The sequence below is a fragment of the Eleutherodactylus coqui genome, chromosome 3 (genome assembly GCF_035609145.1).
Source record: "Eleutherodactylus coqui strain aEleCoq1 chromosome 3, aEleCoq1.hap1, whole genome shotgun sequence".
Lineage (NCBI taxonomy): Eukaryota > Metazoa > Chordata > Amphibia > Anura > Eleutherodactylidae > Eleutherodactylus > Eleutherodactylus coqui.
Genome location: NC_089839.1, coordinates 119,616,034 through 119,634,710, shown reverse-complemented (window position 1 = coordinate 119,634,710; position 18,677 = coordinate 119,616,034). Strand labels below are relative to the sequence as shown.

The 18,677-nt window shown below is 43.2% G+C and overlaps 1 protein-coding gene across 9 annotated transcripts in view; it reads right to left on the bottom strand.

Moving 5' to 3' along the window:
- The window catches only part of TBCE (tubulin folding cofactor E), a 193,279-nt gene that overhangs the window by 98,705 nt on the left and 75,897 nt on the right, over positions 1 to 18,677 (bottom strand). The gene's annotated exons all lie outside the window — the stretch shown is intronic.

Genomic DNA, 18,677 nt, shown 5'->3' with positions numbered 1-18,677 from the left:
AGAGTGTCGGAGGACGTCTGTCCATCCAGCGTAGGGCTATTGCTTTGTGGGCAAGGAATAGTACTTTGGTAAGGAATATCCTGTCATAATGTTGCCATTGCTCTTCATCTAGAAGGCCTAATAAGCACACTGCTGGATTGTGTGGTACTGGTATACCCATCAATTGGGTTAGGAATTCTGTGACCTCTCCCCAGTACGTATAGATATCTGGGAAGCTCCATATTTGGTGATTAAAATTTGCGTTAGGTGCTCTGCACCGATGGCATTGGCTTGTGGGTGTTCTATTCATCTTGTATAGTCTGGTCGGTGTTAGGTAGCATTGGTGTAGGATGTATAATTGTCTTAGTTTATTATTTGCGGCTGGTGATACTGTAGTGTATGTGGACATTGCAGACTCCCAGTCCTCACTAGTGAGAGTGGGAATAAGCTCTCTCCATTTCTCCACCACTGCCATCGGCGTGTCAGGGATCTTAGATTGTAGTAAGTGTGTGTACAGCACCGATATCAGGCCTTTGGGTCCTTGGGTGTGAAGTATGCCTATTAATGAGTATTGCGAGAAGGATTGTCTGGGCTCTGGGAATTGTGTTGTCAGAGCGTGCCTGAGTTGCAGACATCTAAAGAAGCCCTCTCTTGGGATTTGATATAGTTGTTATAATTGTTCGAAGGAGGCCAATACTTGGTCAATATATAGCTGTTCCAGTGTGGTAGTTCCTAGATTTATCCAGAGTTGTTTATCCGGTAGGTTTATCAGGTGCGGCAATGCTCTATTGTCCCATAAGGGGGTTTCCAGAGGGGTGTTGTCGTGCTAAGTCAGTGTTTTACATGTCTGACATACGTTGACTGCAAGTCTATGAATTGGAAGTATCTGCTTAGTCAATAGCCCTGGTTTTTCCAGGAGGACCCAGAGTGATGTTTCCGAAAGGAAGAACATCAAGTGGTGCTCGGAGTTTGGAAGAGGAGAGCCCAATAGCCAGTGACGGATATATCTCACCTGTCCCGCTAAATAGTATAGTTTGAGGTCTGGTAGCGCCATTCCTGCCATTTCCTTGGGTCGCTGTAGGGTGTCCATGCGGAGTTTTGCTCTGGAGTTCCCCCAAATGAATGATGTTATTAGGGAGTTAGTTTTTTTGAAGAACTTTCGTGGTATGACTGTTTCTGCATGCTCTAAGCAGTATAAGTATTTGGGGAGTATTATCATTTTTATAAGGTTTATTCTGCCCGCTACAGATAGTGGTAAGGAGCTCCAGTTTTTTAATTTCAGTTGTAGGGTTGCCAATACGGGGGTGATGTTTAAATCTAGGCTCTGAGTGTGATCTCTGGTGATGTGTATCCCTAGGTATTTAAATTTAGGAGTGACTTGTAGTTTACAAAATACGTCTCCCATTTGCCATCCCTCTGGTCTTAGGGGCATAAAAGCGGATTTTTGCCAATTGATGCACAGACCCGAAAAGTTCCCAAATTCATCTATTAGTGAGATAGCTAGTGGCAGGGCGTTCTTGGGGTCTGACATGTATAGTATTAGGTCGTCTGCGTATAAGCCTATTCTATCTTCTCTGGGTCCTATTTGGATACCTGTATATGATACGCGTTGTCGGATCCTCAGAGCCAGCGGTTCTATTGCAATTGCAAACAGGAGGGGGGAAAGTGGGCAGCCCTGTCGGGTTCCTCTGTGGAGTGAGAGGGAGGCGGAGGGCAGACCGTTTACTACTACTCTGGCCATCGGAGATTTATATAGAATAGAAATCCACTTGATGAGTCTCCGAATCCAAATCTCCGTAGAACCTCCATCAAATAGGGCCATTCATCTGAATCGAATGCCTTAGCCGCATCTAGTGAGGCCAAGGCCCAGTCCGATCTCCATCCCACCTGTGTAATCGCCTGCGTCCTTCTGATCTTGTCTGATGCAGATTTTCCTGGGATAAAACCAGATTGATCGGGGTGTATTATTTCCTTAATGGCTTGGTTTAGACGAGATGCCAATATTTTAGTAAGAATTTTGTAGTCTGTATTTAGTAAGGAAATTGGTCTATATGAGCCACAATCTTCTGGGTTTTTATCTGGTTTTAAAATAAGGACTATATTGGCTTCTAACATTGACTCTGGGAGTTGGTTTTTATCGAATATATATTTATTTATATAGGGAGAGCAGGTGCGGCATTATTTCTTTTTTATAGTGCGAATAGACCTCCACCGGGAGTCCATCCGGGCCCGGAGTCTTGTTTTTTGCCATATCATTTATTGCCTTCTCTATCTCTTCCTCTGTAATGGGGGAGTCTAATAGGGACTTAGAAGTGTCTTGTAATACTGGGAATATTATGTCGGCTAAATAAGACTCTAGTTCTGCAGGTGAGTAGTCGGCTCGCGATTGGTAAAGGTCGTCATAGAATTGCTGAAACCTGTCTAGGATGTCTTTTGGGTCTGTAAGCGTTATTCCTTCGGCTGATTTAATTCTTAGAACAGACGGTGGGGCGGTCTGCTGTCTTGCCATGTAGGCTAGTAGTTTGCTGGACTGGTTTCCTAGTTCAAAAAAGGATTGCCGAGTAAAGAAAAGATTTCTTTGGGCTTTTTCTTTTAGGTATATTAGATAGTCTCTTCCTGTCTGTAGCCATCTATCTTTTTTGGTATCTGTAGGGTCGGCGATAAATTCCTTTTCTAGCTGTTGACATTGCTCTGCTAGGAGTTCTCCTTCCCTTGCGGTGGCTTTTTTAATAAAGGAGATGGAGGATCTAAAGCAACCTCTGAGGTACGGTTTAAATGCCTCCCATACTAGCATCATATCCGTGTGCACCTCATGCGCCTTGTAATATATTTGGATCTGGTCCGGTATGCGGTCGTTGGGGCCGAATAGCGAGAGCCAGAATGGATGCACCTTTAGTCTCTTAATTGTGGCCGGGCCTGGGTTTTTAAGGGCCATACGGATTGGTGAGTGGTCCGAGATCCCTCGAGGGAGGAACTCTATGGATTCAATTTTTGGAAATAGTGAGGGGGACCCAAATATATAGTCTATATGGCTTAGCGCATGGTTGTGGGCTGCGTGGCAAGTAAACTCTTTTTGTTGTGGGTGGAATATGCACCATAAATCTAGCCATCCCGTCACTGATATAATAGAAGCTAGGCGGGTCAGGTTTGTGTCTCCCTCCCTCCGAGCACCACTTCCGAATCTGTCCATAGTGGGATTCATTACCATGTTCATATCTCCCATACAAACAATCGTTGCATCTGGTGAGAATGATGCAAACTGAATGCCGTCTGCTAAGATGGCTGTTGTCACCGGTGGCGGGTTATAGCAGCACAAGAGGACGTATGGATCATTATTGATTTTGGCTCTCACAAAGACGTATCTACCCTCCGGGTCTCTCCTAAGTTGTTCTAGCTCCCATCTGAGCGACCTTCTTATTAATAGGGACACCCCTCTGGAGTAGGATGTGTGGCATGAATGAGCGGACCACTGTATCCGCGGTTTCGACAGAACTTTCGTAGTTTCAGGTGTCAGGTGGGTCTCCTGCAGGCACAGCACATGTGGTTGCCAGGAGCATACTAAAGAATTTATTGCTGATTGCTTCCTGGCTGATCCCATGCCCCTGACATTCCAGGACACAAAGACTATCCCCCGCCATGGGCTGGGGAGGGTTAATCGGGTCCGGATGAATTTCTTTATATTGTTCCGACCGCCAGGAGTCCCACCCCGACACTCGGTTACATTCTTATTATACATCATACAGCAGTTTTTCATTACATTTTTACGATCATCATGGAGCTCTTGATGCGTACAATTTGTTAACATTACGGTAGTATACTACCAACTTTAAACTTTAAACTTAAACAGCTTATTTTGGAGCAGACTTTAAATGCTTTTTCTGTTGCGTTAGCATTCGTGGCGAACTGGTATTAGGGGGAACCTGCTTAGCATAGCTTTTGTATGGGCTATACTTGAGGTACTGTTATATAGATCGATAATAGAGGCCGGCTTTAGCCTGGTGGGCATTATCTAGGTGGGCCTCCTTGCGGGGGGAGAGGGGGGGGGGGGAAGAGTTCTCTCCTCTCCGGGTACTTCCACATTACCCCTCTCTATATAGGTAGATTTCATTATGCCCAAAGCAAAAGATAGGAGGGGGGGGGGGGAGGTGTATAATAGGTTAGAAGAAAGGGGAGAGGGGAATTAATGATACCGAGGGGGGGGGGGGGGGGGCTCACTGCCATCCTCGGGAAGGAAGTTAGTCAAGTAACCACAATAACTTGCAGGAGTCTCAATCCTGTGTCTCAGTCTCAAATATGGTCACTGTGTGTCTGGAGTACAGTCGTATGGCTTTTAAGGGCATGTTCGCGTGTTTACATGAGAGTCCCGGCACCTAGAGGGAAAAAGGCGTATGATTATGTATACATTACGGCCCTTCTGGACGACGTCTGGTGGTCAGCCACTCTTCTGCTTCGGTTGGGGTAGTGAAGAAGCGGGTACGGTCTCCGTCTGTCACCCGTAGTCGTGCCGAGTATATCATGGAGTACGGGAGCTGCAGGTCTCGAAGTTGTCTTTTGATTCCGAAGAATGATGCTCGCTGTTTTTGGAGGTCTGCAGAGAAATCTGGGAAGATGGAAACTGCGGCGTTGTCATATAGCAGAGGTCCTCCTTTTCTAGCAGCTTGTAGGATTGTATCTCTATCGCGAGAGTTGAGTAAGTTAGCCAGCAAGGGTCTAGGTGGTGCCCCTGGTATGGGCGGCTTCATGGGCACCCGGTGGGCTCGCTCAATCACAAAGACTTCTGATAGTTCAGCATTGGGGAAGGTTTCGTGGAGCCATCGTTCCATAAATTCTTCGGGTCGCTGCCCTTCAGCTCGTTCTGGTACACCCACTACGCGCAGGTTATTCCGTCGTGAGCGGTTTTCGAGATCATCCGCTTTTTGTCTCCAGTACTCGGCTTTCTGTATGAGGTCTCGTATGGCGGCCGACATTGGAGAGACGGAGTCATCTAGGTGTAGAGATCCTGTCTTCCGTATTAGTGACTATCTTAGGTTTTAAAGGTCTTGTCTCAGTAGGCTCACGTCCATTTTTACTTCATCGATTTTGCCAGTTAGAGTGGCCGTGGACGTTTGTATTGCTGATAGAAGTTGTTCGGATAACTGTTGCAAGGTTTGGACCATGCCCTCTGGTGGGCCTGGGCTGCCGTTCTTTGTTGCTGATGTTCCTGCTATGGCGGGCGTAGTGGGTTCTGGGCCGGAGACTTTTCGGGTCTCCCCCCTGGCAAATGCTTTAAGTTTCTCAACAGACGAGTTCTGTCTAGTGGGGCCCATGATGAGAGAGTTTAATATTTCGCGCTGGTGAGAGGTTCTGCGGCGCATTCAGTTCTCCACAGGGGGCTTTTGTGTTCCCTGTATATGGGGGTTAGTAGCTGTATGCCCCTGGGGGGGGGGGTGGCAGTGGCGCGGCGAAGCTGGTGAGTGCCTCTCAGAGGTATATGCTGTGCTTTTCTTCTTTACCTTCACTCTGCGGCCTCCCCCCTGGCCCCCCCGCCGGTTATGGCGGGAAAGTATGCAGTTCCCTCTCTCAGGGTGGTATAGGGCTCTATTCAGTTGTTCTCTCTATTCCCCCGTGCTCTCAGCACTGCTTCGGGGGTGCCGTTTCCTCTTCCCAGGGGGGGACCTCCCTGTGTTTTCTCGGCCCTCTCTTACTACTCACGGTCGGTGTTGCCTTCAGGTTAGTGGCGGCGGTGGTCGCGGCATCGCGGGTCCGCCGGCGGCATCTCCTCCGTCACAGGTACTGCAAGGTTGCTGCAGGCAGCCCGGTCTCTCCCCTCTTCCTCACTTCGGCCTCGCGGCCGGTGTTGTCTTCCAGTCGGCGGCGGCAGCGGTCGCGGCGGGTCCGCCGCCTGTGTCTCCTCTGCCTCGGGTGCTGCAGGCGGTCCGGTCTCCTCCCTCCCTTCGGCCTCGTGGCCGGCGTCACATGCTAGATGGCGGCGGTGGCAGCAGCCGTGGGTCCGCCGCTGGTGTTTTCTCCGTCCCGGGTGCTGCGGGGTTGTTTCAGGCGGCTCAGCCTCCCCCCTCTTCGCTTCGGCCCTGCGGCCGGCGTTGATTTCAAAATGGCGGCAGCGGTCGCGGGTCCGCCGCCGGTGTCACTCACACCGCGGATGCTATGAGGCCGTTGCTGGTGGCTCGGTCCCCTCTCCCCTCGGCTGATGTGTTGATGGGTCCAGGGGCCCTCAGGATGGTTACAGGATATTGGGTATGCCGGCTTGAGCGGGAGCTCTCCTTACATGCAGCCGGTCTGCTCGGCTGCTTGGCACGCCCCCCGAGCAAAGCATTTCTACTGTCCCACAAGCTGCCCATGGCCTGTAAAGCCCAGGAAAAGCATTATAAGCTAATAAGGTGGTATCAATGCCTGGGCCTGCTACATCGTATATATACATCTATCTCACCAAATTGCTGGAGATGCAGCCGGAACACTGGAACCATGCTGCACGTGTGGTGGGATGGTCCCTCACTTAGACCGTTCTGGAACATAGTATTCTCCACCTACACAAAAGTTACCAGACTATTTATTACAGCATCCCCTCAGATTGCCCTACTCTCGATCCTCCCAGGATCTATCTCTACTATAAAGAAAGATATCTTGCACCATTTCTTAACTACAGCACGTGCCATTATTCCCAGACATTGGAAGACTCCAGAAACACCCACTAACCATGAGTGGTTACAGGAATTGAATGAGATCATGTAGGAAGAGAATGGAAGAGATGCAGTCTGAGGATTCAGACCTCCCGGAGAAATTTACAGCAATATGGAGCCTTTGGCTAGAGTTTCAAAACACTGCTGATTTTCAGGCCTTGTTAAACTAACTCTAAGGCAGAGGGGAAACCTCACTGTACCTGCCAATTCTATCCTCTGATATGTTTGTTATTTTCTTTATAAAAAATGTCTTTATTCTTAATTATATTTTATTCCTTTCCCTTCCCCACTCTCCTACTTCTTTCTTTCTCTATCCACTTTCTGATAAATTCTACTTGTATGTTAACAATACTAAACTGATTTAGAGTTCAAGAAAGTTCTGTTAAAATCTGGAACTAAGACAGTACCTCCTTTTAAGATGTTAACATGGATGCTTCATTATATCTCTAATTATAATAACTACAGTAGAACCAATCTAGAGATCAGGCAATGTGAGAGTTAAAACTGTTGATGTCATAAGTTCTAGGGGATCTCCCTGTCCTATAACAATATAATGTAAAAATTAACAAATCATAAAATCAAAAGGAGAAATATATAAAATATGTATTGAAATTACACAAAATGTTAAGGTTACCGTTTTCATACAGTTATATGGTCCTGCGAGACCCTTTTTGCTATTGTTTATTTTATAATACTCGCAAAACTTTAATAAAAACTGATAAAGCACAAAAAGAGTTAAAACATAACTTTTAATAATCAAAATTAAAACAAACCTATGCAGCAGAGGGTTCAGTAACATCGTACCCCATCATCACCAGTAACCAATGCGGCGCGCACTCCTTGGCTTTACCACCGACGAGGAGCAGCAAATATCATCTGCACAGTTCTATTTGTTGGCACCTCATTGAATCTACTTAGGATCATGAGTAGTATTGTATTTACAAGTGTAGTGGCCGTGTGACCTATCCTTGCTTATTGTCTTTGTTCCTCACTATTTTGTCGGCCCTCATGTTTGATAGTGCTGTTATATTGCTGAAAGGACTATTTGAATCATGTTTAAAAATAATATTTTGAATGGTTTACATGGGTGGTTTATCTTTTAGGAACTCTGGTAGTCTCAAGTAGTAATAGTAATTGATAGATCCTTTCTGGGTATACCATATATGAATGTTTTAAGGAGCATGTTGATGGTAGACCAGGGTGGCCTACCTTTCAGAAGGTCTCAGCTGCCATGGCAAGCAAAAGGCAACCTGCGATGTTATCGCTTGGGGCAGTGTGCGACCCCCGAACATTAATCAGGGCATTTAAATGCTTATTGGAGCTGTTGGGGGCAGGTGTCAGCTAGAAGAAACAGCCGGCACCCACATTGTATGGAGTGGGGACGACCCGCAATCCCTCTCCATACATACCCCAAACTCTGCAGGACGTAACTGTACGCCCTGTAGCATCAAGGAGTCAATCAGTTCTCCATGGTTGCCATGGCAACACTGACTATCCCTGTGTTTTTATACTCCCTTTCCTTTGTTTGCACATGCTCTTCTTAACATCGACTCTAAGATAGAAATGGAGCCTGAAATTAGTTTCAGACGAGTGTTTTGCACTTATTTATTAACTCCGAATTAGGGTCCACAAAACAAGGATCCAATGCAGATTGTAAGTGGCCAAAATGTGGAATTTGCTACATGCCAATGATCCTGAACATAGTGCATCTATTAGAGAATGGCAAGGAATAATGAAAAGGAGGATTCTTAACTCATCTACGGTAGTCCAAGACCAGATGTAAATTTTGTATAATGCTGCAAGGGCATTTGAAATTAAAGGGGTTGTCCCGCAAAACAAAGTTGGGGTATACACTTCTGTATGGCCATATTAATGCACTTTGTAATGTACATTGTGCATTAATTATGAGCCATACAGAAGTTATTCACTTACCTGTTCCGTTGCTGGCGTCCCCGTCTCCATGGTGCCGTCTAATTTTCAGCGTCTAATCGCCCGATTACACGTGCTTGCGCAGTCCGGTCTTCTCCGTGTTGAATGGGGCTGCTCGTGCTGGAGAGCTGCTCCTCGTAGCTCCGCCCCGTCACGTGTGCCGATTCCAGCCAATCAGGAGGCTGGAATCGGCAATGGACCGCACAGAAGACCTGCGGTCCACCGAGGGTGAAGATCCCGGCGGCCATCTTCGCAAGGTAAGTAAGAAGTCACCGGAGCGCGGGGATTCGGGTAAGTACTATCCGTTTTTTTTTTTCAACACATGCATCGGGTTTGTCTCGCGCCGAACGGGGGGGGGGGGGGGGGGGCTATTGGAAAGAAAAAAAAACGTTTCGCCGCGGGACAACCCCTTTAAGGCAACCCTTCAAATATTAAACACACATTAAATATTTTCTCTATGGAGAAATAGGAAGAAATTTCTTTCACTTGATGTCAGAGATTGGTAAACTCATACTACGCCTTGCATACAGGATGTCAGCATAAGAAAAAAAAAGTTATTGTTTTCAGATAGCAGTAGGGCTAAATGGAAAAAATTTGCAGCTCAAAATAAGGTTTTGGGGCTTTCCAGTTCTGGTGATTTTATGAAATATATATATTTAACGTTACAGGCAATGTGCGAAATGAGCCACCATATAGAATGCCTAAGCAATCTATAGAGTACCAAAAATGTGACGTCGCACATTTCTTAGGTGTTTTATGCAATGCCAAAAGGCTAACCGGCAGGGTATAATATACTCCCGCCAGCAGTGCCTCCCCTAAAGCACTCCATTTTTTCAGTGCACTAAAAGACATGATTCTATCCTTCACATTATCAACCCCCATTATCTTCTTATGTCCCACAATCGAATCTGTCATCATCTTCCTATGTCCCACCATCAACCCTCATCATCTTCCAAGTTCCCACAATCCAATCCTCTTCCAAGATGCAATACTACAGTCCCACAGTCAGTCACTGCTGATAGTGCTAGCCTGGGCCCCTGCTGTCTCGCTCCTCCACTCCACTGCACTGACATTGACAGACAGACCTGACTACAGAGGCCACAGCACCTGCAGGTTGGCTGCAGGCAATGCTGACAGGCCTGGCTCTCTGGCAGCGTGACATTGTCGCCATAGTGTTAAGATTTAGGTCCTCTTTGGCTTCCCTCACTTAGTGACATACACGGTCGCCCATCTGCCAACACAGAAAGAGAACAGCAAAATACAATAAAAAAAAACTATGTCAGAACAGCGCCCACAGGGAGTATTAGATGGATAAAGCCCCTATGGCTAGAAAAAAGTGTATAAAATGGACTTACCCGGTGTTTAGCAGGACCCTAATAAGGGACCCGCTAACACCCCATATCCACGTTGGCTTAAATCAATGATGGAAAAAACAATCCTCCTCCAGAGATCCTCTCAATCCTGTCAGGCTAGAGACTAGGAGAGCCAGCAGTTTCAATAGACCGTATCCTTGCAAAGATCCGTGCACAAAAGATGAAAGCAAACAGAAAAAAGAAAACTGCGCTCCTTCAGGAAAATATCCTCTGGTATCAGTAATCGATATAAACTCCGTTTTATTCTGTACAACGCGTTTCGTCACTGGGACTTTATCAAGTACATACAAGTCAAACTACAACAACACATTATATAGTATCAGTATATTACCTTTCCTGATGGGGATCCATAGCTGCCTCTGTGCCATATATATGCATCATTTATCCATATGAGGTAAATTAAGTTAGTACTGATATGGATTTTGTGAAGCGTTCAGTATAATGACTGTTTTATACATCCTTTTCTAATAGGCATAGTTCCTCTGTATTATAATATTGCTTCCGATTGTGTTTTAGGCTAGAAGCATACTATGGATTGCAATATACAGGGCACAGTAGTGCAGGACACAATCCAGCCGACTCCAAACTCCTCCCCGCACAAGGGGAAGCGTCTAGCGTGATGACGTCACCGCGCTGCGTTCCCTAGCGTAACGTCATGACGCGGGACACAGAGCGGACGTCAGAAGGCGCCGGAGACACAGAGGCAGCTATGGATCCCCATCAGGAAAGGTAATATACTGATACTATATAATGTGTTGTTGTAGTTTGACTTGTATGTACTTGATAAAGTCCCAGTGACGAAACGCGTTGTACAGAATAAAACGGAGTTTATATCGATTACTGATACCAGAGGATATTTTCCTGAAGGAGCGCAGTTTTCTTTTTTCTGTTTGCTTTCATCTTTTGTGCACGGATCTTTGCAAGGATACGGTCTATTGAAACTGCTGGCTCTCCTAGTCTCTAGCCTGACAGGATTGAGAGGATCTCTGGAGGAGGATTGTTTTTTCCATCATTGATTTAAGCCAACGTGGATATGGGGTGTTAGCGGGTCCCTTATTAGGGTCCTGCTAAACACCGGGTAAGTCCATTTTATACACTTTTTTCTAGCCATAGGGGCTTTATCCATCTAATACTCCCTGTGGGCGCTGTTCTGACATAGTTTTTTTATTGTATTTTGCTGTTTTCTACACGGATTTCTGAGGATTTCTGGAGACCTATATAGGACTTGGCGAACCAGGAGTATCATCTATGGAGAGGTTAAAAGATCTATGGGCCACTATGGATGTGAGAATAATTTATTGTTTGGAAGAAAATCAGAGGAAATTTAAAGACATAGATCCATCTCTGGTCCCGCATCTGAATAATGAGGGTCTTGTATGGGATGTTACCCTTGATGCGGTGGAAACTGGTAAAGAGACCATATATATAAAGAGAAAAATACACGAGATTTGGAAACATTCACTTGATATTTTATTCCTTAAACTGTATGAGATCCATAAATGGGTACCCAGGGGGTTTACGTGTCAATATACTCCCTGCATTCCCACATGATAAGGATTTTGCAGGGGAGTGGGTGCTAATGTTCAACACCTTTACTTCCCTAATGTTATCCAAATTGATTACTAACAGATTGTCTCTTTTAGCTCAGAATATGAAAGAGTTACTGTCTTGAAAATGCCAGCCTGTATTCTGATATCTATGACTATATTGAGAAATGTGAGAAGGAAATTATCGAACGAAAGGTAAAAAAATTGATACGGGATTCATGGGATTTTGAACACAAAAATTATTTTCCAAAAAGGACTACAAGAAAATGAGGGGGTACGATAACAATGGTAATAATAGGCATAGGGGTAATATCAGAACCCATCCCAGGGAACCTAGAGTTGATCAAGTTAGAATAGAGGGAACTCAAGTTGATATGAGAAATGCAGAATATCGGGATAATAGAAATAGGCATCACCATCCCTATAATCAAGAACAAACTATGAGGGGACATTTGGGATATAGGAATTATACTAAAGAGTCATGGAAAGGGCCCTATAGACACCAATATATAGACCCCACATTCTTTAACTACCCCCCTCAGAATAATAATTTTTCCAGGGATAGATCATTGATTTTGCGACAAAATAATATGAGACATGAAAATATGCGGACACAAGAAATGAGATATCACAATAATAAAGAAAGGGGAAGGAAACGTCTGATCAATACAAACACCCAGACAGATCCCTTACCTTTGAGACAGGAGTCCTTAATCGATAGTCATGTCGCAGAGAGGAGGAGTATTAATGACATTACAATGGGCCAATATCTGGATGAGAACAGTAGTTCTTTATATATTGTGGATTCTACAATCTGTAGTACATCAGGAGATACCCCCATGCAGAGGCGTCAAAATATTAGACGATCCAGAGAAAATCAAGAACCTTTATTGTCTACCCCCAAACTAACACCAGAGAGAGTGATCAGCACATTATTAAGGTCACCCATGGCGGACTCACCCACTGATATAGTGGATTTGAGTATAACAAGAAATACACACCCTGGAAGAAGGGATACTAGGGAGTCCCAAATTGATAATGAAGAAAGACAGGGAGGTTCTTCCACTTCTTTTTTAGGAGGTCGAGGTCCCCAATCATTCAGAGAACCGAGGACCTCTACAAACAATCCAGAACAATTAGGGTTGAGGCAGGGGATAGAAAGAAACTTGACCAATCCACAACCAGGCAGAATGAACAGGACACCAATAGTGAAATCCAAGATTCACCAGTTTTACCATCCTATAAAAACAACCAAGTTAAAACCAATAAAAGAAGGAGGAGAGGGAAGAGGGGTGGTATCAAACTCTCCCAAAACCGGATTAAATTCAAACCAAACGGCGAAGAGGTTGTAGATTTTGAAACCGCGAAACACGGTATATTTAATATATCTGATTATCTGTTAAAAAGAAAAGAACTGGAGATTTTGGCAAAAGGTCTCTCATTCAGTCCCACGAGAGGCTCAAATTTATTTGATCTATTCATTGATTTAAATTCATTTATCCGCACGATTACTCTTAATAGATATTATAATATACAAGAACTAAAGAATGTTGGACAGAAAACCCATGATTTATATGAATGTAAAGAATATGAATTTAATCTGGAAGACCCAATAGTTACGGACCTTAGACTTCGCAGTAGGTTTTACCCTATAGAGGCTAAAGGCAAATATGTAGAATTGTTTTATCGGAAAACTATGGAGGACTTCACAAAATTATGTAACAGCGATAGAACTATACATGGTAATTTAAATAAAAATCAAAGGGCCATTTTGAAGGCACTTATGCAAGAAGATTCTATAGTCATCAGGAATGCGGATAAAGGAGGAGGAATAGTCATCATGGGATATGATCAGTACCACAGAGAGGCACTAAGAATTCTGAGTGATGTGACCTATTATGAGGAATTAAGCAGTCACCCTACAGAGACCATTAGCAAAGAGTTCTTCGTTTTGATCCAAAATGCATATTGTAATAATAGTATGTCCAAAGCAGAATACCAGTATTTGAAAGAAACATCAATAGGAATTCCTTATTTCTATCACATTCCTAAAATTCACAAGGATCAAAAAGAACCCCGGGAGCGACCTATAGTCGCAGGCATGCAATCTGTCACTCACAGATTGTCTGAATATGTGGATAACCAACTCCAAAAATACGTGATTAATTTACCATCATTTGTAAAAGATTCCGGACATATTTTGGAGATTGTTAAAGATATTCAGTGGAAGTCCACTTATCTATGGCGCACCATTGATGTGGAAGCACTGTATTCTAACATCGGTCATGACATTGGAGTTAAAGCAGTGGGGGATATACTTGGTGAAGACTTACTTATGCCCACACACCAGAGAAGTTTTACACTTCAGAGTATTATCTTTATTTTGAAGAATAATATATTTTCGTATAATGGCGCATTTTACAAACAGCGAATGGGCACAGCAATGGGCACCAAGTGTGCGCCTAGTTTCGCCAACCTCGTTATGGGGTCTTTTCAAAAGGAGAGATTTAGTGATCTCAGGATAGTACTTTATAAGAGGTTCATAGATGACCTCCTTATGATATGGGATGGGAGTGAAAAGGACTTAGAAGTATTTGTTCTTGGTTTATCTAATAATGAATTTCATTTGAAATTTACCCACTGTATAAGTGCCAATAAAGCTGTTTACCTGGATTTGGAACTAGGAAATGAGAGAGAGAAAATCATATCTCGTACCCACTTCAAGAGTGTCGATAGTAATAGCTACCTCAATCACTATAGTTGTCATCATAGAAATTGGAGGCGAAATTTTCCGTTTGGTCAGTTCCAGCGTATTAGAAGAAATTGTACGAAATTGGTAGATTTTAAGGTACAAGCTCAGATCATGAGGAAGAGATTCCTGGATAAACAGTATCCGAAAGGTTTAATCGATGCTGCATATAATAAAATATTACTACAAAGCAAAGAAAAAACACCTCAAATACAGAGTACTAGAGACAATGGTAAATATAAGACAGCATTTGTAACCAAATTCAGTATACAGGCAAATAAGATCAGCCATATTCTTCGAAAAAATTGGACTATACTTAGAGAGGATCCTTTTTTAAGTAATAAATTACCCACACATCCTCCATGCATTTTTCGTAAAAATCAGACTATAAAAAACCTCATTGCCCCCTCGTGCCCGAGAAGGGAGAAGAAAAATAAGGAAGGAATGAGAATTGATGATAGAGATATAGGGGTTTATAAATGCAAAGAAAAGAAATGTAAATGCTGCGCTAATATTACATATGGTACAAAAAGCATTAAATTACCTAATGATGAGGAATTTTTGATTAGACAACATTTAACCTGCAGGGCAAAGAATGTGATATATTTATTGGAGTGCCCATGCGGGTTACGGTACGTGGGGAGGACAAAGAATGTACTTCGTGAAAGGTTAATTCAACACCGGAGCAATATCCGTAAGGGATACACCAAACATAGTATATCTCGCCACTTTCTTATCATAATAAAGATACAGCAGGACTACGTGTTACACCCATCGAATGTATCAGTGAAATGTCTGTACAAAAGTTGCGAGAGAAAGATGTTTTGGATTTTTAGGCTAAACACACTCATCCCTAATGGTCTTAATGAGATTTTAGAAAAATTATGAGTAGTTTTTAGGAATGTTTTACAATACGTGTATGTGTATATATATATATATATATTTTTTAGATAGACAAAAATATTCTTCAGTTAGTTTTTATAGCAAACATATATATAATTTATTATTCTGTTTGTACTCCCATATATTTATATTTTCATTATAATTACATTTATATTTATATGTAGGGAAAGAGAGAATTTTATTATCACATATATATATATATATATGGAATTATTTATTTATTATATTGTGGGTTGATATGTATATTTATACACATTGTAATTTGTTATCCTATGATATTTTTATATATAATGTGATTTATTTTTCTTATATGCATCATTTATCCATATGAGGTAAATTAAGTTAGTACTGATATGGATTTTGTGAAGCGTTCAGTATAATGACTGTTTTATACATCCTTTTCTAATAGGCATAGTTCCTCTGTATTATAATATTGCTTCCGATTGTGTTTTAGGCTAGAAGCATACTATGGATTGCAATATACAGGGCACAATAGTGCAGGACACAATCCAGCCGACTCCAAACTCCTCCCCGCACAAGGGGAAGCGTCTAGCGTGATGACATCACCGCGCTGCGTTCCCTAGCGTAACGTCATGACGCGGGACACAGAGCGGACGTCAGAAGGCGCCGGAGACACAGAGGCAGCTATGGATCCCCATCAGGAAAGGTAATATACTGATACTATATAATGTGTTGTTGTAGTTTGACTTGTATGTACTTGATAAAGTCCCAGTGACGAAACGCGTTGTACAGAATAAAACGGAGTTTATATCGATTACTGATACCAGAGGATATTTTCCTGAAGGAGCGCAGTTTTCTTTTTTCTGTTTGCTTTCAACACAGAAAGAGACACAGAGGAGGGCTCACTCACTGCCGCAGGACCCTGAAGGACTTGGGAGACACAGACACTGTGCAACGCGAGGTCAATACTAGGTTTTTTTTGTTTGTTTTTTTCAGTAAAAATTCTTGTACTTTAGTTTTGTGTTTCTTTTTGAATTTTCATATAAGAGTGTTTTTTTCCCCCAATAAAGGCCTTTTCATGGCTCTTTACAAACTTTGCCTAAATAGTACCTGTCATTCCGTATAAAGTCTAGGAAATGTATACAGCATATTTAAATAAAAAACATTTCATACACTGCATAAAAACCTCATGCATTCTATAAAATGTCTGTTTTTCACACATTGCCTGTAACATATTATAAATACATGCACACACATACCGCAGCAGTGGGATAAAATTTATATACATTTTTTCATTGTGTTTGGCCAAATGAACAAGGCTGGGTCAAATTCAACATGCGGGATCACGTAGCGGAATCAGACCAGTTGCCCGTCTGGGGACACCGTGCACCTTTCTGGATTTCTTCTCCTCTTTGCTGCGGATGTGCCGGCCGTCGCACATGCGCTGTACAGATGATGACGCGGATCCCGCATCCTTTCCACAATGATGATTGTGGAAGGGCCGCAGGATGAACGGCTTTCAATGACTTCAATGAAAGCAGTCCGTGCATAGTCCACACAGAAATCGCAGCACGCTGCGATTTCTCCTCCACGATTTCCGCATGTGTGGATGAAATTGCGTTTTGCCACAGCATGCTATGGGCAGCATTTGCTGCAGAATCGGGAGGCAGACGCCCGCCCCGGACTCTGCAATGCAAATCCGCCCATGTACATTCAGCTTTAGGCCGAATGCAGATGGCCGGGGCGGATTCCGCAGTGAAATCTGGCCCAGTGCCTGTACGGTGACCCTTGCATTGTAATGCTGATGTGCCAGCCAGCGCACATGCACAGTACAGATGACACCGTGCCATCGCATGGCGATGACATGAATTCCGTGGCCCGTCAGCAGTGACAGCTGCGAATGGGCCGTGGACTGAATGGCTTCCATAGATTTTAATGGAAGCTGTCTGCATGGAGTCTGCGCCCGAATAGAACATGCCACGATTTTTTTACCTTCCACGAGCAGAAAATAACTATTGATTTCCGCTCGAGGACAGTGAAAAGTGATTTTCTATAGTAGGTCTATAAGCAGTATTTGCTGCGGACTCCGGAGGCAGACACCCACTCCGAACTTCGCAATGGTGCATTGGGCCTTAAACTAACATGAATCCCTATATGTGAGCTATGCCATGGTTAAACCTGCAGTACAATGTAGCATGGTGTGTGCACTGTATATAATGTGTTGGTTATTGCAGGTTGCAACATAGGAAGTCTTCAACTGATTTGGTAGAATAACTATCGTTCACCCTAATTTTTGTTAGTCTACAATTATAGATATACAGTCAATGATATATGGGCTCGTTGCAGCTTTATATGGTTGCTACAGTAGTAAATAGATTGATTTCAAAAGCTGCTGTTTGCACAGTGACATTATTACTCGCTTAGTGACACACATGGCGCAGTCTAACATGTGAGGTGCGTTTATTTAGACACTGCAATCAACATTTTTTTGGATGCAAACTGACTTTAGGCCCAATGTCCATGGGCAGGTTTGATTTACCGAAGATCCACAAATCAAGCCGCCCATAGGGAAACATGGGCGTTCGCAAATAAAGTATGCAGATATGATTTGCGGACCTTTGAAGTCTGATCCGCAGCCCTTCTGCAATTGATTTGGGAAAGCATAAGTTTAGAAAAAAGAAAAAAACTCCTTTGTGCATGCGCGACAACGTGCTGGCCGGCGCTTCCGCACACATCTGCAGTGAAGAAAATGAAGACCCGCTTGGGTAAGTAGAAGACCGCAGTGTCCTCGGCCGCGGCCAAGGTCGGATTCTGCTGCGGTCTCCCGCATGTGGAATCCGTTCCATCCGTGGACATGAGGCCTTATTGTTACACTACTATTAAACAACAACTATGCAAAGCCATATGAAAGGTCTGAATAAGAGAGTTCTCCTGAATTCATTCACTAGCACATGGATGAATTGATTGTAATTTAAGCGCTGCGGAATAAGTTGGCGCTATACAAATAAAGATTATTATTATTAATTTACAATTATACATGAATTGACCACAATATTGCGCTAGCAATTTGAGATGAATATAAATTCTGGATGTATAATCAATTAAAATATTGACACTTTAGCATTTTATTACCATGATGAAATATTTCAATTAACATTAAAGTGATGTAATAAAGTAATTTATTGAAACCTCTTTAAATATTTTGTATCGCCACCAATTCACTACTTTATAAGTTTTACAGTGAGAGGACTTGAATGTCGCTTTGGGTCAATAAACACTATTGCGCTTGATCTATTTGGGAGTGTGGCATGTTTTTCAAGTTTGTATACGGATTGGTTTGGATGCTGGCACCCTTTTGTTCTACAGGCATTTTTCACAGTGCTGCTCTTTCCTCTTGGCCTGACACACACATACATATATGAACTCTGCATATGTTGAACTTTTATTTCTAAGAGGTGTTGTACATTTTATTTTCTGTTTGGCTCACACCTTTAGCCAAAATTGCATGAAGGTCCCTATGTATAAAAAGTACAGAGTCTAGGGGTGTGGCTTGACCTGC